The sequence below is a fragment of the Schistocerca serialis genome, chromosome 11 (assembly GCF_023864345.2).
Source record: "Schistocerca serialis cubense isolate TAMUIC-IGC-003099 chromosome 11, iqSchSeri2.2, whole genome shotgun sequence".
NCBI lineage: Eukaryota > Metazoa > Arthropoda > Insecta > Orthoptera > Acrididae > Schistocerca > Schistocerca serialis.
In genome coordinates this window covers 49,037,736-49,061,108 of record NC_064648.1, presented here as the reverse complement: position 1 = coordinate 49,061,108, position 23,373 = coordinate 49,037,736, and the positions used below count along the sequence as shown (strand labels likewise).

At 36.1% G+C, this 23,373-nt stretch overlaps 1 long non-coding RNA gene across 1 annotated transcript in view; it reads right to left on the bottom strand.

The window, feature by feature from the left end:
- The window catches only part of LOC126427083 (uncharacterized), a 110,622-nt gene that overhangs the window by 84,379 nt on the left and 2,870 nt on the right, over positions 1–23,373 (bottom strand). The window lies entirely within an intron of this gene.

Sequence of the window (23,373 nt, the reverse complement as noted above, 5' to 3'; positions counted from 1 at the left end):
ACAGATGAGCCTGTACAAGTCTGTGCATTGTCTTCCCCTTCGACCATCGTCTGTTTACTCAACTTAGTTAACAATGAGCTCTTGAAGTGTGGCATTTACCAGTGGAGTCTCAGTGTTCTATTGGTGTTCATATTAATCAAGCTTGGCATAAAGGTGTGTATGGATTGTTTCCTAAAGACATTACATTAACTGAAGATTATAGTGATGAAGAAAAAGTGTCACTTTACTTACGAATTGGCTCAGAGGTTAACTCAACCTGCAAGTACCATGAAATTAAATATTTACATAAATCACCTTTTTGACCACTCTAACTTGGACCCTTTTAAGAATCGTAACAATAGGTCTGTGAGAAATAACATCAGATAATTTTTTTTTCTTTTTAAATCTGTTTTATCAATATAATACCAGGCAAGTCATTATGTCCAACATGTTATTCCAAGATATTTGTTATTAACAAAGAAAGGGATGGTGACGGTGTAGATAAAGAATTTTGTGACTTATCATAGACTATAAAAAATGATTGAGATTGTGAAATCCTATATGTATTGCCTGCTAGTAAAATTAGAAAAAAGACCTTTCGTTTTGAATGCAAAAACTGAGACTGTGGCAATTACTGTCACAAAGAATTTGGAAGTTTGATTTCAAAAGAAAAGTTGCACTAAACCAGATTGAAGTTCTAAGAATTCTCTGATCAAATATGATGATTTGACAGAAAAGCTAAAAACTAAGAATTGTATTTCAGACAAAGAGGATAAAGTTAAGATTATCAGTTCATGACAAAATTCTTGGAGTCGAGCAAAAGTTAGTAATGAATTTAATGTGTAAAAATAATTGGTTAAATTAACATGGCAGTTAATAAAAGAACACAGAATTTTACCTGCATTACAAAATAAAAATGCATCTAATTCCATAGATGAAAACACGACTGAAAACGCTATTACATTTTATGAATGAAGCAACAACAACTGTTTGATGGATGGCAAAAAGGGTTGTTTCTGTGAAAGAAAATGGTACTAAGGTTCAGATATAAAAAAACGTTGATATTGTGTAATTTAAATTAACTATTCACTGAACTCAAAAAAGAACATCCTGAAATTAAAATTGGAAGGTCGAAATATTGAGTTGAGATCAAAATGATGTATTGTTGGAGGGGCATCTGGCACCCATTGTTGGGAACATTCATATTTTACTCTTTCATGTGTTATATGTATGGTAGTTTATGTTTTCTCCTTGATCTTAGTTACGTACAATGTTGAATAAATGGTCTCTAAAAATGTGTGTTCCTGGCAATATGGTGTATTGCGTATTTGATTAAAAGGTCAACTTTATAATCTCACAGAGGACTAATTAGAGTCAATATCTAATAGGTTATGGGCCCAGGAGAGATTAGTGAACTTTTCATACCAAAGGAATAGACTGATAAATCAAGGTTGCTATCGTATTTATTTGCTTAGAAACTTTCAAGATTTATTTGTTTAACTATCTGAATGCATTCAAGATGGCTTTGGGTGGACAATCACTGTTTAATTTTGAAAAGTTGACCACTATGACAAACTACAACGACTGGAAATTCACGTTGGAAATATACCTGAAACATGAGGAACTATGGGAAACAATTGCTGGCACTGAGGATGATGAGAGGAGTGTACAGAAAGTATTATCAAAATTATGTTTATCTGTAAATTCATCTGTGTATCCAAAACTTTGTGGAGTAACGACTGCTAAAGAAGCATGGCAAAATTTACAATTTGCATTTGAAAATAGGAGTTTATCTAGTTATATTGGGCTATTACAATGCTCAATGAATGTATGATTAGCTTCTGAGAAAAATATGGAGGCGAATTTGTCGAAAATTACGTCACTTTCTCAACAAATTCGAAGCATTGATATTTGGTAAGAAAATGGACGATGATTTCGTAGCTGCAATTACGCTAAGTGGACTCCCAGCAGATTTCCAACCCTTCATTATGGCAATCGAGGATTCGGGTGTCAAGATTACTAGTGATTTAGTAAGTCTGCGATTAATTCAAGAATCGACGAAACGTCAAATTGCATCCACAAATGAGACCACAGATTCGGCGCTGGTAGCTAGTAAGCAGAACATTAAACACCAGAAGACGAATATCGAACGTGATGTTCGAAATATCAAGCCTTTTAAGTGTTATTGTCAGAAACCTGGCCACAAGGCAAATGGGTGTAGAACAAAGAAGAAACCAAATAAATTATCAAATTCTGCGAATGCAGTGAGTACTGAAAACGAAACTGTGTTAATGGCTCTAACTGCATCTTTGTATCATAGTGATGGCTGGTATGTGGATTCGGGTATTCACGACACATGATGGATCAAAGAAACTCGTTCAACACTTTCCAATCGACCACAGCTGCTAAAGTGACAGTAGCAGATAATAGCAATCTTCAGGCTATTGGAGAAGGCGATGTTCATTTTCGAGTTACTTGTGACGACAAGAATAAACAGATAACTGTTAATGATGTTGCGTATGTTCCAAGCCTTGCATACAACCTACTGTCAGTTAGTCAGATGACAAGACGTGTATTGTGTGTATTGTTTGACAATGCACAGTGCGGTGTATACAATATAAGTGATGTAATAGTTTCTCGAACACCAGTAGCAACAGCAACTCAAATAAATGGTATGAAGTGCACCATTACGCAAATGATGTAGAAATTGACAGTTATGAATTGTGGCATGGAAGATTGGGACATTTGAATCGTGTAAGCATGCATTTATTTTAAAAAAAAATGGCTGATGGACTGAACTGGTCTAACGTCAATTTAGATCCGTATATTCCCTGCATAAAAGGTAACAACCTTTTCCTAAAACATCAGGTAGAAGAGTAAAAGATCTACTTGACATTGTGCATTCTGATGTTTGTGAACCAATGAGCATGGCATAGTGGGGAGGATCAGGATATCTTCTCACTTTTACGGATGATCTGTCAAGAAAATCTTTTGGTTATATGTTAAAATCAACAACAGTGACACATTCATCGAATTCAAAGCACGAGTAGAAAATGAAACTGGTCGCAAAATCAAAATACTTCGAACAGACAATGAAAAAGAGTTTGTCAATCGGCGCATGAAGTTATTTTTAAAGACGAATGGAATTCAACATGAAACAACAACTCCTTTCACGCCAGAACAGAATGGTGTTGCAGAACACTTAAATCGGACAATAATTGAAAAAGCAAGATCAATGTTAACAGATGCAGGTCTAAGTAGACAATTTTGGGCTGAACCTGTAAACATAGCAATTTATTTGAAGAATCGATCTCCAACAGAAGCAGTTAAGAATGTCACTCCTGAGGAATTATGGAGTGGTGTCGTCGGATAAATTTGAGTCATTTACGAATCTTTGGACGTCGAGCATTTGTACATATACTAAAAGAAAAAAAGGACGAAATTAGAAGACAAATCTAAGGAACTTATCTCTGTTGGATATTGCAAAGATTCTAAAGCATATCGTCTGACTGATCCAAATTCACCAAAGACAATTGTGAAAGACTGTGATGTGCAATTCATCGAAAACTCAAAGTGCACTTGTAGAAACAGTAATCCAAACAGTAACCCAATTGACGATAATCGTATAGACAGTCATCAACTAGCGCCAGCAACTAACATCACTGAAGGGGCAACTGAACTGACGCAATCGTTGACAGAAATGCAGTTTATCTTGAATTAACACAAAGTGAAACTGAGAAAACAGTAAATAGCAACGTACATAGTCGCACGGAAGTTGCATAGCCAGAAATGCAACCAGAAATTAGAAAATCACCACGTGAAAGAAAATCAAATACTAAATATTTTAATGATGATTTTGCTTGTCTTCCTTGTATTTCTGAACCAAATTCGTATGAAGAAGCAATGAATTGTGGTGACTGTGAAAAATGATAGGAAGCCTTAGATAATGAATATAAATCTTTACTTGAAAATGAAACATGGACTTTGACTGATTTACCACCAGGCAGGAAGGAAATTAATTCGAAATGGGTGTTCAAGGTGAAAGAAACGTCAAATGGCGAATTTGAACGTTATAAGGCTCGTTTTGTAGCGAAAGGTTATTCCCAAATACAAGGAATAGACTTTGAAGAAACGTTCTCGCCTGTTGTTCGTCATTCTTCACTTCGCATCCGGTTAGCTTTATCAGCTGAATTTGATCTTGACATTGAACATATGGATGTTCAAACTGCGTTCCTATATGGTGATCTCGATGAAGTAGTTCACATTCGTCAACCTGAAGGCTACGTAAAGAAGGGGGAGGAGATGAAGGTTTGCAAGCTGAAGAAGGCAATTTATGGTCTAAAACAGGCGTCACGCGTTTGGAATATGAAATTAGATCTGACATTACACAACATGAACCTAAAGAAGTCAGAATATGATTCTTGCATTTACTTCAGAATTGAGAAACAAAATATACTCATTATAGCTGTTTATGTAAACGACTTGATCATTTTCTCCAATAGAAATAACAGGTGGAAGAAAGACCTGAAGAAAGGACTAATGAATCAGTTTAAGATGAGAGATCTTGATGAACTTAGTTGGTGTCTTGGCATGAGAATATAAAGTAACAGGAAACACGGGACGATTAGTATTGATCAAAGCAAATACGCAGCAAACATACTCAAGAAATTTGGTATGGAACATTGTAATCTGGTTGTATATCCATTTGAACCTGGCTCAAAGCTGCAAAAATGTGAAACTAAATTGACAGATGAGGAAAACCTTGTGTTACATCGCATTCTTTATCAGCAAGCCGTAGTATCACTACTGTATTTAGATCAAAGCACAAGACTGGACATTGCATATGCTGTGCGGGTTCTAAGTAGATTCAATTCTAATTATTGGAAAATCCACTGGGAAGCGGTCAAACGAATTATGCAATATATTAAAGGCACAGTCAATGTAGGAATAACTTTCCGAAAAAGTGGAACAACTGAAACTGAAGGTTTGTGTGATGCGACAGCAGTTTCCTGGACTTCAAAACGACAACAAACCGTCGCTCTATCAACTACAGAAGCTGACTATATGGCTCTATCAGCAGCAGCGAAAGAATCGGTATAACTTCAAGGATTGCTTCGTGAATTGTGTGTTTCGCATAGTGAAAAACCAGTTAAGTGTATGCTGTGACAATAGAGGTGCCATTGCACTGAGTCACAATGGTGTGCATCACGCTCGAACAAAACACATTGACGTGAGGCACCACTATACTCGTCATTTAATTAAAACAGGAAAATTCAGTTGAAACCTGTAAGTACCGATAAGCAGAAAGCTGATTTTTTGACAAAGGCACTGCCTAAAGGTAAACTTTCAGAGTTCACGAATTGACATCTCGAGAACTTGTGGGGGTGTTGGGAACATTCATATTTTACTCTTTGATGTGTTATATATATGGAAGTTTATGTTTTCTCCTTGATCTTCGTTGTGTACACCGTTGAATCAATGGTCTCTAAAAATGTGTGTTCCTGGCAATATGGTGTGTTGCGTATTTGATTAAAAGGTCAACTTTATAATCTCACAGAGGACTAATTAGAGTCAATATCTAATAACCATAATGTTTGAATTTGTTTGTATCATCAGAATGCTAATTTCATGATAGATAGCGCTAATCTTAAAGAGTTGACCATAAAGACTTTTTGGAAGTTCTCATTTGCAATTGTTGGAATTATGTAATACATTTATATCGGATATGAGAAAGTTCCAGAACATCGTTCTAGAATAAGTTATATCGAGTATGTTCGAGAAGTATCGATTGTGGTGACAGCTATGTTTGTGTATATATGCGGGAGTGATGAGGCGCAATAGATAGTCTTCGTGTGTCTTTTGTAAAGTGAACATATGTATATTTTAATAAAGTATTTTATAAGTAAAAGTGTGAACATGATTCAAAACATGGTAGCAGAGCGTGGTCATTGGAAAGAAAAGTAGAAGTTAAATATTATATTGTGGCCGTCGCGTGTTATTCAGAAAGTTCGACATGGCTGATATAACTATTCCTGTATTTGATGGCGAGGACTATGGGAACTGGAAGCAGCGGATAATCATGTACCTAAAAATGAAGAAATGCCATACAGTGACTGCGAGGGCAAAAGTGAGCTCAGGCAACGAAACGTGGGATGAAGAGGACTTGAAGGCTATCAACTATATTTATGGTGCAATCACAAATAAGCAACTAGAATTCGTGAGTGACAGAGAAAGTGCTTTCGAGATCATGAAGAAATTTGATGAATTATATTCGAAAGAGTCTACAGCCCTTCAAATATTATGCACAAACAAGTTGGACAAATTGAGGTTAAGTGATTACAGTGATACGGGGACATTTTTCAGTGCATTTGAAAAAACTGTAAATGAGCTGAAATCTGCAGGCGCTAAAGTAACGGAAAAGGAGAAGTTAAATTATATGCTGCGAACGTTACCAGAGTCAATGAGCTATATTGGGGACTTAGTGGACGTCTTGAAGGAAGAGGACCAGACAGTTGAATACGTTAAAAGTAAGATTCAATTATTGAATGCAAAAACTGGAAATGAAGAAGTAAAATCAAATGCATTTCACACAGAAAGAAAATTGAATTCAAGAAATCAGGAGCAAGTATGTTATCGATGCGGCAAAGCAGGTCACTTCAAACGTGATTGTAACCAGGGAAGAACAAGTAACAGAGGCACATGGCATCGTGGAGTACATTTTCAAAGTAGCGACAGAGGTAATGGAAATATGCAGCGTGGAGGCTATAGCAATGTACAGCATGGAAATTACGGCAGCATGCAGCGTGGAGGTTATGGCAGCAGGCAACGTGGTCGAGGAGAGCAGCATGGTTTTAGCAGCGGTCGGCATCACAGCAAGCAAGGTTACCATCAGAGTGATCATGGTATGAGTAGTTTTATAACAGAGGTTAATTCTATGATAGGTCAAAATAGAACAGTAGAGTCAAGTAACAACAATCAAATTCAAATCAATTGGTTATTAGACAGTGGCTGTACTGATCATGTTATTAATAACGAGGAATATTTTTCTAAGAGTATAACTTTAAAACAACCTATAAACGTAAAAATTGCTGATGGAAAAATTTTGCAAGCTACTAAAGTTGGTAATGTAATTAGTAATTTTCCTGTCTATGATCAAATGGTTCCAATTAATATGAGAGATGTTTTCTTTGTAAAAGACAGACAAAAACTTGATCAGTTATGCCAAAATTACAGATAATCACAAAATTGTATCGGTAGGGAATAATGCTAAAATTTTTGATAAAGCTAATGGATTGATTGCGATTGCATGGCAAGAGAGTCGGTTGTATAAAATGAGTAGTACTATTAATAAAGGAGAAGTTAATGTTAATGTTATGAGTAAAGACAATAATATGACAACAAAGGAAAAATGGCACCGCATTTTGGGACATGTTAATTTCAATTATCTAAATACTTTATGTAAACATCAATTGTTAGATGGGGTTCCTTCAGAACTAGAATCAGAATTTATGAAATGTAAAATTTGTATTGAAAACAAAATGCATAATGTTCCTTTTAAAAATAATAGAACCAAAGCAAAAGAAATCTTAGAAATTGTTCACACAGATCTAAATGGGCCTCACTCAACTACTGGAATGCATGGGGAAAGATATTTTCTTTCTTTCATTGATGATTACAGTAAGGCAGCTCGTGTTTACACCATAAAATCTAAAGATCAAGTATACAATTGTTTTGTAGAGTATATTAATGAAGTTGAGAATCTCACTGGGAAAACTGTTAAAAAGATAAGATGTGGCAATGGGAAGGAATATTTAAATGAAAATGTCTATGAATTTGTGAGACAAAAAGGAATTGTATTGAATGCTTGACCACCTTACGTGCATGAGCTTAATGGTACTGCTGAAAGGTATAACAGATCCATCATGGACATGTCTCGGTGTCTGCTAGCCGAAGCGCGAGTAGACACAAGATTTTGGCCTGAAGTGGTTTGTGCAGCAGCGTACCTCAAAAACAGAATTTTAGCTAACACAATTGAAAAGAAAACTCCTTATGAGATATTACTGGGGAAAAGACCTAATGTTAATCATTTGAAGTTGTATGGGAGTAGAGTTTTTGTAAGAGTACCTGAGCAACTGAGGAAGTCGAAATGGGATAGGAAAGCCGATTTGGGGGTTTTAATGGGTTATTGTGAAGTAGGCTACAGAGTGCTAATAAATAATAAGATAGTTGTTTCTCGACATGTGGACATTGTTGAAAGTGGTGTTAAATGTATTGGGTTTAAAGATTATGATTCAGTAAGTGAATATTCTAGTGATTCTGAACACGAAAGTATAGAAAATGAAACTGAACTAATAGAAAAACAGAAGGAAATTGAGAAAAATGAAAAGTTTTCTGATAATCATGAACCAGAGAAAGTACTTGAGTTGAGGAGATCATCTAGAGAAAGAAAACCAAAAATATTAAATGATTATGTTTACAGAAATTTTATTTATGTAAACTTTTGCAGTGCAAATAGTCCGGAAAGCTTTGAGGAGGCGATTAACAGCGCCGAATCAAATTATTGGGAAAAAGCGATGAATAAGGAAATTGATTGTTTGAACAAAAACAAAACATGGGAATTAGTAGATAAACCAGTTGATAAAGAAGCCATTGATGTAAAGTGGGTTTTCACAAAGAAATCAGAAAGTGTTTACAAAGCAAGATTAGTGGTCAGGGGGTTTCAACAAAAAGAAGTTGTTGAGGATATTTATTCTCCAGTAACCAATATGCAAACATTAAAGATTTTGTTGTCATACTGTTGTCAAGAAGGTTTGGTTATAAAACAAATGGACGTAGAGACTGCGTTTCTAAATTGTAAAGTTTTATCTGGAGTTTATGTAAAGCAGCCAAGAGGATATGATGATGGTACGGATAGAGTCTGTAAATTGTATAAAGCATTGTATGGTTTGCGAGAAAGCTCACGAGCTTGGTACAATTGTCTTGACGAGTTTTTAAGAAGTTTAGGATTTAAAAGGAATAAATATGATTATTGTCTTTATGTATTGCGAGATGGAGATGTCTTGATTTATTGGATTATTTTTGTCGACGATTTGCTCATTTGCTGTGTGAGAAAAGAAAAAATTGTTAAGATTAAGAACTTATTGTCAAAACGATTTAATATGAAAGATTTAGGTGAGGTAAAAAGATATCTTGGCATCGATATTAATTATGATTGTGAAACAAGAGTTATGAGTTTGAGTCAAGAAAAATATATTGATTCGTTAGCTGCGAAATATAAAATTGAAGATTCGATCTTGTACAAAACTCCAATGGAAGTAAATTTAAAGTTAGAACCAGCATATGAAGATTGTAATGATGTCAGATATAGAAACTTGATAGGTGCACTCTTGTACGTAAGTTCGGGTACTAGACCAGATATTACCTATAGTGTGAATTACTTGAGCAGATTCCAAAGTTGTTACAGTAGTACTCATTTTAAATATGCTTTGAGAATTTTGAAATATTTATATTTAACTAAAGATTTGAAATTAAACTATTGTAGGAATGAAAGTGCTGAGATATTAGATTGTTTTGTGGATTCAGATTGAGCAGGTGATAGTGTGGATAGAAAGTCAACTTCTGGTTATGTAATTAGATTATTTGGTAACGTTGTATTTTGGAAGTCAAGAAAACAAGCGAGTGTTACAAAGGCTTCAACTTTCGCAGAATATGTAGCATTGTCTGAAGCTGTAAGCGAGGTGAAACTTGTACATGATATTTTAGACATTTTTAATGTTAAATTTGAAAAACCTATTGCCATATATGAAGATAATTCAGGAGCATTAAATATAGCGAAGTTTGGTAATTTTACAAAGAATTCAAAATACATAGAAGTGCATTACCATTTTGTGAATGAGTATTATTTACAGGGACTCATTGATATTGTTAAAGTAGATTCAAATGAAAATGTTGCAGATATATTCACAAAGTCGTTATGTAAAGAAAAATTCATTAAAATTAGGAATATGTTAAACATCGCGATATAAATGTAAGGAGGTGTGTTGGAATTATGTAATACATTTATATCGGATATGAGAAAGTTCCAGAACATCGTTCTAGAATAAGTTATATCGAGTATGTTCGAGAAATATCGATTGTGGTGACAGCTATGTTTGTGTATATATGCGTGAGTGATGAGGCGCAATAGATAGTCTTCGTGTGTCTTTTGTAAAGTGAACATATGTATATTTTAATAAAGTATTTTATAAGTAAAAGTGTGAACGTGATTCAAAACAGCAATATTAACTGTTACAATTGTATGATCATGGGAACATGTCAAGACTGTCCAGGCAAACAAGCTTTCCTTGACACCATTTTATTGCCAAAGTTGAGGACAAATTTCTGAAAGACAAAAGGCAAACCTTGGCAGCTGAGTGCTTAGCTCTTGCCGACTTTTCAGAAAACAATTCCTTTATTGTTTAAGATGAAGTACAAGAGTACAACTGGATAAACAAAGAACCCACAATTCATCCATTTGTGTTCTATTATAAAGGTCAAAATAAAATCACAGTTTTTGTGTCATAAGTGACTACCCTGAGCACAATGCTACAGCAGTGCATGCTTTTCAACTGCAATTAACAAACTAGATAAAACAGGACAGAACTTCCATAAACAAACTGATCTACTTCTCTGACTAAGCTGCAAGTCAATATAAAAACAAAACAAAAGAATTATTAACATCTCCTTTGCAGGAGAAGGACATGGATTTGATGCAGAACGGCACATTTTTGCATTATGCTTCAGGAAAAATGCATGTGATTGAGTCGGGGATGCAACAAAACAAGCGGTCACAAAATCTAGTCTTCCGGAGACCTAAGAGAACCAAATTTTGACACCTCAAGAAATGTTTAAATTATGTAAAGCAGAGGTGAAAGATTTACCAATGTTTTTAAAATGTGAGGAAATACAAGAACTCTACACCAATATCTTGGAGGAAAGATTCAAAACTTGTCAGAAGATTAAAGGCACCTGATCTTTCCATTGTTTCGTATTTCAGTCAAACAACTTGCTGAAGTGTAAGATCACATCAACATTCCCTGATAGTGAACTTCCCCAGTGTGCAAAAGATGTACCACTGACACTTAAAAATAAGGACATAGTGGCATGGTTTTATGGTGAAAAATGATGGATTGGTGAAGTTGTTAATACTGATTGTAAAAACCAGTATGTGCATGTTTCATTTTACACCTACCAGGACAAAGGATCGTGTTTAATAAAGTTGAAAAGGATCTTGCCTGGACACCTGTTAAAAATGTACTGAAGAACATGTCTCCCTTGGAATTTACAACTGCGACTGGCTGAACTTTTAACCTAATGCCAAAACTGAGTGAGGAAACTTATCTGTTGTTCAATGAACAATGTAGTAAAAAGAAATAAGGTGAGAACAAGATCAATGTAATTAGCTGGCTCATTTTTTTTAAAAAAAAAGTGATCATAGATATGCTTAAATTATGTAACTGATATACTTTATCTATTAGTCCAGATACTGCCGACAATAAGAAAAGTCTTTCCAACTCATACTGGTAATTTTTTTTAGTAGCTTCCCATAGAGTCCCAAGGTTGAAATTTATACTGAAGTTCTACATCATAAAGGTCTATTAAGTGTGTAATTTTCAGATTTTTAAATGGTCCCCCAACAAAAATACTGCTGGCCAGAGGATGAACAAATTCAATTTTTTTTTTTTTAGATAGTGAACTTTTTTAAGTGTAAGCTTCTCACAATTGACACTCCATTAAAAGTAACTACACTATGTAGTATAGCACCAAAAATATTAAGACCAACAAATTACCCCTTCTTTGGAGAAATACTGTTCAAAAATTTAGTTTTTTTTTAAATTTGCAACCAATAAATCTGACCCATTAAAAATATATTAAGAAATACATTTAGTTAGATGACCATGGCTTTAATTTATAATCCAGTGTATGTTGAATTACATACTTATTTGAAAGCTCTGGGGCAACTGCTTACTGTATAATTTTTTAAAAAAAACATGATGCTTCTAAATGCAAAAGAATGGTTGCTGCCCGAAACAAAATGAATGCTCTTTCTACATGAAAACAAATTTTAAAAATTTTTTTGTTGTTGTGGTCTTCAGTCCTGAGACTGGTTTGATGCAGCTCTCCATGCTACTCGATCCTGTGCAAGCTTCTTCATCTCCCAGTACTTACTGCAACCTACATTCTTCTGAATCTGCTTAGTGTATTCATCTCTTGGTCTCCCTCTACAATTTTTACCCTCAACGCTGCCCTCCAATGCTAAATTTGTGATTCCTTGATGCCTCAAAACATGTCCTACCAACCGATCCCTTCTTCTAGTCAAGTTGTACCACAAACTTCTCTTCTCCCCAATCCTATTCAATACCTCCTCATTAGTTACGTGATCTACCCACCTTATCTTCAGCATTCTTCTGTAGCACCACATTTCGAAAGCTTCTATTCTCTTCTTGTCCAAACTAGTTATCATCCATGTTTCACTTCCATACATGGCTACACTCCATACAAATACTTTCAGAAACCACTTCTTGACACTTAAATCTATACTTGATGTTAACAAATTTTTCTTCTTCAGAAACGATTTCCTTGTCATTGCCAGTCTACATTTTACATCTTCTCTAGTTCGACCATCATCAGTTATTTTACTCCCTAAATAGCAAAACTCCTTTACTACTTTAAGTGTCTCATTTCCTAATCTAATTCCCTTAGCATCACCCGATTTAATTTGACTGCATTCCATTATCCTCGTTTTGCTTTTGTTGATGTTCATCTTATATCCTCCTTTCAAGACACTGTCCATTCCGTTCAACAGATCTTCCAAGTCCTTTGCTGTCTCTGACAGAATTACAATGTCATCGGCGAACCTCAAAGTTTTTACTTCTTCTCCATGAATTTTAATACCTACTCCGAATTTTTTTTTGTTTCCTTTACTGCTTGCTCAATATATAGATTGAGTAACATCGGGGAGAGGCTACAACCCTGTCTCACTCCTTTTCCAACCACTGCTTCACTTTCATGCCCTTCGAGTCTTATAACTGCCATCTGGTTTCTGTACAAATTGTAAATAGCCTTTCGCTCCCTGTATTTTACCCCTGCCACCTTCAGAATTTGAAAGAGCGTATTCCAGTCAGCATTGTCAAAAGCTTTCTCAAAGTCTACAAATGCTGGAAATGTAGGTTTGCCTTTTCTTAATCTTTCTTCTAAGATAAGTCGTAAGGTTAGTATTGCCTCACGTGTTCCAACATTTCTACGGAATCCAAACTGATCTTCCCCGAGGTCCGCTTCTACCAGTTTTTCCATTCGTCTGTATAGAATTCACATTAGTATTTTGCAGCTGTGACTTATTAAACTGATAGCTAGGTAATTTTCACATCTGTCAACACCTGCTTTCTTTGGGACTGGAATTATTACATTCTTCTTGAAGTCTGAGGGTATTTCGCCTGTCTCATACATCTTGCTCACCAGATGGTAGAGTTGTGTCATGACTGGTTCTCCCAAGGCCATCAGTAGTTCTAATGGAATGTTGTCTACTCCCGGGGCCTTGTTTCGACTCAGGTCTTTCAGTGCTCTGTCAAACTCTTCACACAGTATCTTATCTCCCATTTCGTCTTCATCTACATCCTCTTCCATTTCCACAATATTGTCCTCAAGTATATTGCCCTTGTATAAACCCTCTATATACTCCTTCCACCTTTCTGCCTTCCCTTCTTTGCTTAGAACTGGGTTGCCATCTGAGCTCTTGATATTCATACAAGTGGTTCTCTTTTCTCCAAAGGTCTCTTTAATTTTCCTGTAGGCAGCATTTATCTTACCCCTAGTGAGACAAGCCTCTACATCCTTACATTTATCCTCTGGCCATCCCTGCTTAGCCGTTTTGCACTTCCTGTCGATCTCATTTTTGAGACGTTTGTATTCCTTTTTGCCTGCTTCATTTACTGCATTTTTATATTTTCTCCTTTCATCAATTAAATTCAATATTTCTTCTGTTACCCAAGGATTTCTATTAGCCCTCATCTTTTTACCTACTTGATCGTCTGCTGCCTTCATTACTTCATCCCTCAGAGCTACCCATTCTTCTTCTACTGTATTTCTTTCCCCCATTCCTGTCAATTGTTCCCTTATGCTCTCCCTGAAACTCTCTACAACCTCTGGTACTGTCAGTTTATCCAGGTCCCATCTCCTTAAATCCCCACCTTTTTGCAGTTTCTTCAGTTTCAATCTGCAGTTCATAAACAATAGATTGTGGTCAGAATCCACATCTGCCCCTGGAAATGTCTTACAATTTAAAACCTGGTTCCTAAATCTCTGTCTTACCATTATATAATCTATCTGATACCTTTTAGTATCTCCAGGATTCTTCCAGGTATACAACCTTCTTTTATGATTCTTGAACCAAGTGTTAGTTATGATTAAGTTACGTTCTGTGCAAAATTCTACAAGGCGGCTTCCTCTTTCATTTCTCCCCCCCAATCCATATTCACCTACTATGTTTCCTTCACTCCCTTTTCCTACTAACGAATTCCAGTCACCCATGACTATTAAATTTTCGTCTCCCTTCACTACCTGGATAATTTCTTTTATCTCATCATACATTTCACCTATTTCTTCATCATCTGCGGAGCTAGTTGGCATATAAACTTGTACTACTGTAGTGGGCGTGGGCTTCGTGTCTATCTTGGCCACAATAATGCGTTCCGTATGCTGTTTGAAGTAGCTAACCCGGACTCCTATTTTTTTATTCATTATTAAACCTACTCCTGCATTACCCCTATTTGATTTTGTATTTATAACCCTGTATTCACCCGACCAAAAGTCTTGTTCCTCCTGCCACCGAACTTCACTAATTCCCACTATATCTAACTTTAACCTATCCATTTCCCTTTTTAAATTTTCTAACCTACCTGCCCGATTAAGGGATCTGACATCCCACGCTCCGATCCGTAGAACGCCAGTTTTCTTTCTCTGGATAAAAAATTTAGAGTCCACCAAACATGAGGGAATTCACCAACTGAATATCAGTTTCTTCTGAGATGGTCAAGCTACCAACGCTGGACCACTTGATATGGATTGACCCAAGAATTAATATCTTTAAGTACAGAGAAAGATTTTTTCCCAATACTACCATTAACTGGAGTATATATTATCAGAGAGAAAGGCATAAAGAGTAAATTAATTAAAAGGGAAACAAGAGCAACTATCAAAATTGGACCATTTACATTTCCATGAATTTTATTAGTGGACTTACTATAAATATTCAGGTGTTATATGGAGCAGATTGATTGAAGAAGTACAAAGCGATTTTAGATTTCCATGCATCATCAATGAAGTGCAATGTGGACAATCACCATTACGGAATACAATTTACATCACCACCTTAGCAATTACTAAATATGTGACGTTAAATCACATCCGTTTAGTAAATAATACAAAAGTAGTGGAGAAAGAAAATGTTAATCAGCTACAATAAACATCACTTACATTCATAAAAATTGTATACGAGTCTGATTTATTAACTAATATGTAAAAGGTAGCATTGTACCATGTTTTACGTACCCATGAGAAAATGTTTCCAACAAACTAGGGGTCATAGGCAATCATACATGTAATTTTAAATTTAAGAATAAAGGACTATTTTTCTGCAAATCCTAACCAAAACTGATACATTTAAAACTTTAAGCACAAGAAGATATTAATAAGATGACAGATAATGATATAGAATGTAGCATAAGTGCCTTCAACAATCCTTTACTGATAGTACGAAAGGTTACAGACAGGGTTCACCTCATGCTACATGCATGTACTTTCCATAGACATAAGGAGATATATCAGTGTATACCAATGAAATATTAGTACATTTTGAGGAAGCGAAGTACTTTAGTTTGATGGATTTGGCAATTGGCAGATGAGATTAAATGACAATTCAAAACCATACTCAGCATTTTTGTATGATGGAATAAACTTTCAGTTTAAAGTATTACCATTTGGGCTAAATAGATTTGTTTCAGTATTTATACAAGCCTTAGGTCAAGCTCTTAGCAGTCAGTTACTGGAAGAACTTTCAATCTACGTCGATCTTTCAGCCGGTCGGTGATGACATAATCGAGGCACATGCCCTGCAATTTTTTAAAATGATTTTACAGCTTGCAGCTTTATATGTCAGGTTCATTATGAGGTGCCCAACATTTCATTACTCATCATAATTGTTATGATATTTACGTGGAAGTAAGACACAGCATGAAATTCGAAAAAGTTTGCAATGAAAAATTGGTGTCGCTATGACTTTGTGACTGGTGCATGTTACATAATATGTTGCTGTGCATTGAAATTTAGCTAACATATTGAAATTTTCTTCAAACTTGTTGGAGGTCTGTAATTGTCACCAATCTCGAGAAAAGTGATCTGATGTAGCATACTCATTTGTGGTCACACAGTACCAGCAATAAAGCTAAGGTGATATATCCAGAACATTCCTCATATTTCATAAATGGTTTGAGATATCAAAATGAGAGTTTGACAATCGAAAGTACACAAACAGGAGAGTATTTTGCCATACGGTTATTATGTAATTCTTCATTATCTACCATATTGTTCCACTAACTACAGACATTTCCAGTGAGGGAATGTTATTTTTAAGAGCCATCAACAGCTGTTGAAGCAAGAAATGGTATGGGCTTTGGAACAACATAAATGAACTCATTACATGTTTATTTCATACTGTGGATGTGCTTTTTCATAAAATGCTCACCAGTTCCTCTGTTGATAAATTTAATGAACCACTGTGTAAGGATTCTCTCACAACTGCGTCTGCACAACACATTAGTGAGGTTAGACTGTGTAAACTCTGATGAGTTTTGGCAAAAGAAGCATATTTTAACATGGCAACAAGAGAAATGTGTAGGTTTTCCTCAAAATTCCCCATTCATGACACTTCTCTGAAAGTTACAAATGGTTAACAAACAAGGAGAAAATTAATCATTGTATTTTCGGTGGAATTCTTTTTGGATACTAACCACAGAAGAGGTGACAAATCTTTTTGAACAGGCACCATGCAAATGTGGGCATGAGGGGCCTCTCTCAATATTTACAAAACATGTGAGTGTAGGCTTCAGTTTAGAATAGCACTTGCCCTCCAGCACTCAGTATTTACCCTACAGTGCCTGCCCAGAGCCCCACCACCACTGATCTCCCCACACCTGCCCCATTGTCTGCGCATCTAACAGCTATGGTACTCTGCCTGCACCAGCCAAAACACAGTTCTTGGGTCACAACTGGCAGAATTTCAATAGTCCTATCTTCAGTCCTGGGTTTTCATCTTTGAATGCCTGATACAGTTAATGCAGGTTTCCCAACACTAGTCATTTTTGTGTATGAACCCTGAAACCCTGCTCATTAACAGAAGCAAAATCCTTCTTCCCAGGCAAATAGTGGCTTATTATGTCTGTTGTTCACTTAAGACACATGTAGGTCTTGGCTTGGGATTCTCTAAGATACCACATTTGTTTTGCTTTTCTCACTAAATAGTTAGAGGATCCAAATTCATTTTCAATCCTTCAAAAGCTCCAACTTTTCAGAAGATGTGTCAGCATCTGCATCTTCTCACTGTCTGCGGTGCTGGTACTGAATTTCTCTTTCAATTCCTTTACCATTTCAGATTCAACATTTGTTTCATAATCTGCATTTTTTCCACACTAGGTATGTATTTACTTTGCAATAACTCAGAACTTGCTCAATGTTTTTCTGCACATATGTTTTCTTTTCCAGTCTGTTCTTTTTCACTGGGGATTTGCCAAGAGATAACAAACTATCATTTAATGCATCTAAAGCAACTTTTGGGGCTGCAGATGTGTGACTCATCTGAGGAGCAATACAGGTTTGTGGTTTCCCCGTGTTTCAATGTAGCTGCGTCGGCCACCCACCCTTGTACCTGAGTTAATTTTTTTCTACATTTACCACATATTTTGTAATCTGTCATTATGCCACTAATCATCCGCATTTGCACTTTACATACATTTTTCTTACATCTGCTGTGTCCATCTTTTCTGAATGGGTTACAGCAATACATGATGATCTCAAACTTCATCTCAAGGTGGATTTGTATAATTTCAACACACAAGACCTATTGCAGCAACTATCTGTGTACACGTTGCAGGCACGCTACCACATAATATTTGTTAGGTTGTTAATTGCCCGTCTACAACGTTACCTTCCAGTGCATTGTTAGACCACCACCTTTTTAACAATAAACATGGTTTTCAGTGCTTTGTGTCATATTGTCAGACTCTGAACACAATTTATTTTGCATGAACAACACATTCCTGTATGTATTAATTAATACCTCATAAACCCATTATCACCCCAACTTGACTTTTTACTGTTGTACAGTGTAACATGAAGAAGAAAATATATTATTTCATCAGTTTCATAGGTGGCATGTTTTTCAATATTCAAGGCCAAAGGTCAAGGTCACTGGCGTTAATTGTGTACATTCTTCAACTATGGCAATCTCACATATCATTGAAAAGCTTGTTTCAAGACCTTTCTAAAATTACCTGGTTCACTCTCGTGTCTTTATTAGAATGGAAATTTCAGCTGTTTTTGTCAGCAGTACTTGTCGAATTATCAGCACATTTTTAGAGCTTCAAGTGGCCATTACTCCTGTCTTACTTGTGCTAAAATTCTGTAATTTGTTATTTTTCATTCTCTTGTCATAAGCAATGAACACACCAAATTTCATGAATATTGAAATAGGTCAGGTCGAAAATTGTACTTTTCTGTGTTTATCTGACGTGGAATGACTCGTTTTTATCTTTTTCCCTTTTAATCCTTTCCTTTTTCACCTTTTTTATGAAGCAGAAAACTATCACCATAATCATGATATTAAGGCCTTATAATAGGAGAGCAGGTTATACAGGGTGTTACAAAAAGGTACGGCCAAACTTTCAGGAAACATTCCTCACACACACATAAAGAAAAGATGTTATGTGGACATGAGTCCGGAAACGCTTAATTTCCATGTTTGAGCTCATTTTAGTTTCGTCAGTATGTACTGTACTTCCTCAATTCACCGCCATGATTTCATATGGGATACTCTACCTGTGCTGCTACAACATGTGCCTTTACAAGTACGATGCATGTGGTTCATGCATGCTGGAGCTCCTGCACATTTCAGTCGAAGTGTTCGTACGGTTCTTAACAACAGATTCGGTGACCGATGCATTGGTAGAGGCGGACCAATTCCATGGCCTCCACGCTTTCCTGACCTCAACCCTCTTGACTTTCATTTATGGGGGCATTTGACAGCTTTTGTCTACGCAACCCCGGTACCAAATGTAGAGACTCTTTGTGCTCGTATTGTGGGTGGCTGTGATAGAATACGCCATTCTCCAGGGCTGCATCAGCGAATCAGCGCATCAGGGATTCCATGCGACGGAGGATGGATGCATGTATCCTCGCTAATGGAGGACATTTTGAACACTTCCTGTAACAAAGTGTTTGCAGTCATGCTGGTACATTCTGTTGCTGTGTGTTTCCATTCCATGATTAATGTGATTTGAAGAGAAGTAATAAAATGAGCTCTAACATGGAAATTAAGCGTTTCCGGACACATGTCCACATAACATATTTTCTTCCTTTGTGTGTGAGGAATATTTCCTGAAAGTTTGGCCGTACCTTGTTGTAACACCCTGTATAATAACCATTTTGATTTTTCCAGCATTATTATTCATAGTTTTCTTATCAGGTTGCCTACTAGACTGAAAAACTATCATGACAAGGTATCTAATAGACCGCCATTTAATATGAGATGCTATTTCTCAATAATGACATGCCTCGCTACTTCATTTTCATCACTGGCACCACAGCACGCACACAATGCATTAGGGGCAGCATTGATGTGCCTGGTACATATGTCACTCCATAGTTTGATCTACATAATATTGCTATCTCCAAAAATAGTATCAATCAATAGCTCACAGAGTAAATTTTATACATGAGATATTTCATCTACCTTTTTTCAATTACTGTAGAAATAATATGGGGTCAAATTTCTGACACTACTCTGTTTGTTTTAGTGTAACTCAAACCATGTACACAAAATATGAATCAGTCTGTATAGAAAGTGAACATTTCAGAAGTAATTTTCTGTTAATCAGTAATATAACAAAACAAATCTGTAAGCATGTAAGACTGAAACCCTTAACATGGGATTATAAAAGAAAGAAATTATTTTGAAATAACAAATGAATGGAGAGGTGAAACAATTAGTAATAGGGTAAAAGGAACTACTACTATCAATAAGTAAGATATTATGCAACAGACTACTGCACACAATGAAGTAGAGGAGTATATGTAAAATAAGTTACAAATGTAAGACAGGACACAAGATAAGATAAAAATACAACATTATAAGACGGTTTATGGTACATTAATAAATAATCTAGAGAAAATTTATAACTGGTAGAAAATAAACTTTTTCTCGCTTGCGTTGAAATTTCAATACAAAACTTTCCAAGAAGAGACTTAACTCTGTCAAAATTTTAGGTCTGGTACTAATTTTATATTAACCACAACAGAGCAGAACGTAAAAAAGAAGTCCATAAATGGAAAAAAAGTCGTTAAGATTTGAGCGTGATGCTATGTCATCACTAAAAACATGCACAGTATAAGTGCTATCTTACGTCAATTTCGCCTCAACTTTCCACAGTATCTAAAAAATCAAGAGTTATACTCTTATACAGAATGGGTAATGCTGAATATATAAAATTGTACTTAGGAAACTCGGGCAATAGCCTCAGACCACAGGGCACATACAGCTACTTCTGCATTTGATCACTTGGACCTTAGAAACACAAATGTCTCTACAACTTCTTAAACAGTGACAATAAACTGCAGAACTCTGGGATCACGATCTAGGTTAGTGGAGTTGCAAGAGGAGTTAATTAAGACCAAATAATATGTAGAAAGGTTATCAGAAGCATTGAAAAAAACCAGACCAAATGGAATTAAAATCATCCTGTATGTTTTATTACAGATACAAGTGTAGCCTTTGTAGCAAATAAGAAAATTAAAAGTACTACAGGAATTATAGGAAACTCATATATTATATTAAAACTGGTTTTAAAAATAAAAAAGAGATATACTGTGGCAATCACTTGAACCTATGGACCAACACTCAGATGCTGTTGAGGTATAACACCTCTACAAATATTTACAGTTATTTCAAGCAGAATGACCTCCTCCAAACCAACAAGCACGAATTCTGAAAAACTTCATCACACAACACCCCCCCTACACTTCTTTTGTAATTATTTGTTTTACTCCACATACCATCCTCAAAGACAAAGATTGAAGGAATAAGGTAGAGGGAATATTTCCTGATTTATAAAAACAATTCTATTTAATACTGCACCAATGTTTATTATCAAAAGTATGGTGATACAGGTATCAGACAACATATGTGACTGGGTTGATGTTTTCTATGTAAACAGGGTACAGCATGTTTTATCTTAGATTGAGACTCTTCAACAGATGTACTTTCTGGTGCACACAACACAACAGCAACACCAGAAATCCTGGAGCAGGTACATAAATACCTCAGCCAACTGTTCTCCTATAGATCTTGCACATCATTCTGACGGACAAAGACAAATTGAACCTGGAAAGAAGTATGGAAAAAGATGATTTCCATACCACCGTTAAATCCCGCACAGCTGGAAAATCGCCAGGACACATGGGATTCCCATTTAATTCTACCTAATGTACTGGGATATCGTCAGGGACATCTTCATCAGTCATAAATGATGTGATTGGTGGTCAGAAAATACCAGAAGATTTCAAAAAGTAACACACTATCTTAATGCTGAAGAAAGCAGCATTGTGAAAAATAGAGGATTACAGACATATCACACTGACTACAATATAGTAGCACAAAGCATGGCAGACAAATTAAAAGTGCTGATGAAGAAAATGATACACCCTCACCAGACATGCACCGTGCCCAGAGGGGCCACCTATGAGGCTTTAGCCGAATATAGAGAAGTCATAGGCATTACAGCAGTAAACAAATTCGACGCTGTGATTGTGCTGATGGACTTTGATAAGGCCTGCACTAGAGTGAACCACAGCTATCTTTACAACATTCTAGAAAAACTATGCCTGGATACTCTTTCATCTGGATAATAATGAATATACTTAAGAGCACCACCTCCAGGCCATAAATAAACGGCCGTAACACAAAACTTAAGCCATCCTGCTGCCCCCTGACCACTAATGACAAGTATAAATGTGCAACTTCACAGGCAGCTGTGTACTGTTCATGAATTTAAGTGCATAATAGAGCTTTGAACCTATTTTTTAGCAGTTTCTCACAGTTCTGGCTAATAAGTTGGTAGTAGTAGTAGTAGTAGTAGTACTGTGTCTACTACAATATTATTTCACTGCATTCAATTTTACTTCATCTTACTGTTCATCAAGATTAGAATAAAAATGTTTGGGATTACGGAAATGTCCAATTCCACCCGTATGCTTTGACCAATGACGTCACCAATATGGGGGACACGACCATTCACAATGTCTCCAATATTTCGCCTATGAGGTCATTATGTAAACACGATTACAAAATCCATAAATATAATCAAACTCACGGGACCAGTGCGGGAAATTGGGGGTTTTTGGGTGGGGACAAACTAAACACACACACACACACACACACACACACACACACACACACACACACACGACAACATAAAACCAATCAAAATTTCTCCAATTCCACTACATTCACAATATTCACAGGAATCTGTCACTTCCCTTCATCTACATAGCTCAACCACAATTACCGATACCACAAAAGAAAAATTGACATCTAGAAAAATTGCAACACTGCGACTACACATACCATCAAAAATGGGAATCGGACACTTCACTTGACCTCTATAGGTCAACAGCAGCTCACAATACCAAAACACGTAGCTACGACGAGTCATTGGAATCGGACACTTCCCTTGACCTATATAACTCAAATGCAACTGACAATACCAAAAAAAATTGAAATAAAGTACTTCCCCTAAGATACATAAATCAACCACAAGTGCTGATAACGAAACACCAACCACCAACAAATGCAGTAAATAACACTGACCCAACAACACACAAATACCCCACCAATCATCATAACATGCAAACAATAGATCCAAAAAAATGGCTACTTGCCACAAAAAAGTTCCAGCGCTACATACTAGATCAGCAACCCCAATCCCCCCACCTCCGCCAAACAAACAAACAAAAACACATCCAAAACAAACCAGCCCCCCCCCCCTCAACCTTAACCCAATTAAACTTAGAAGACATATCCATACCAAACAA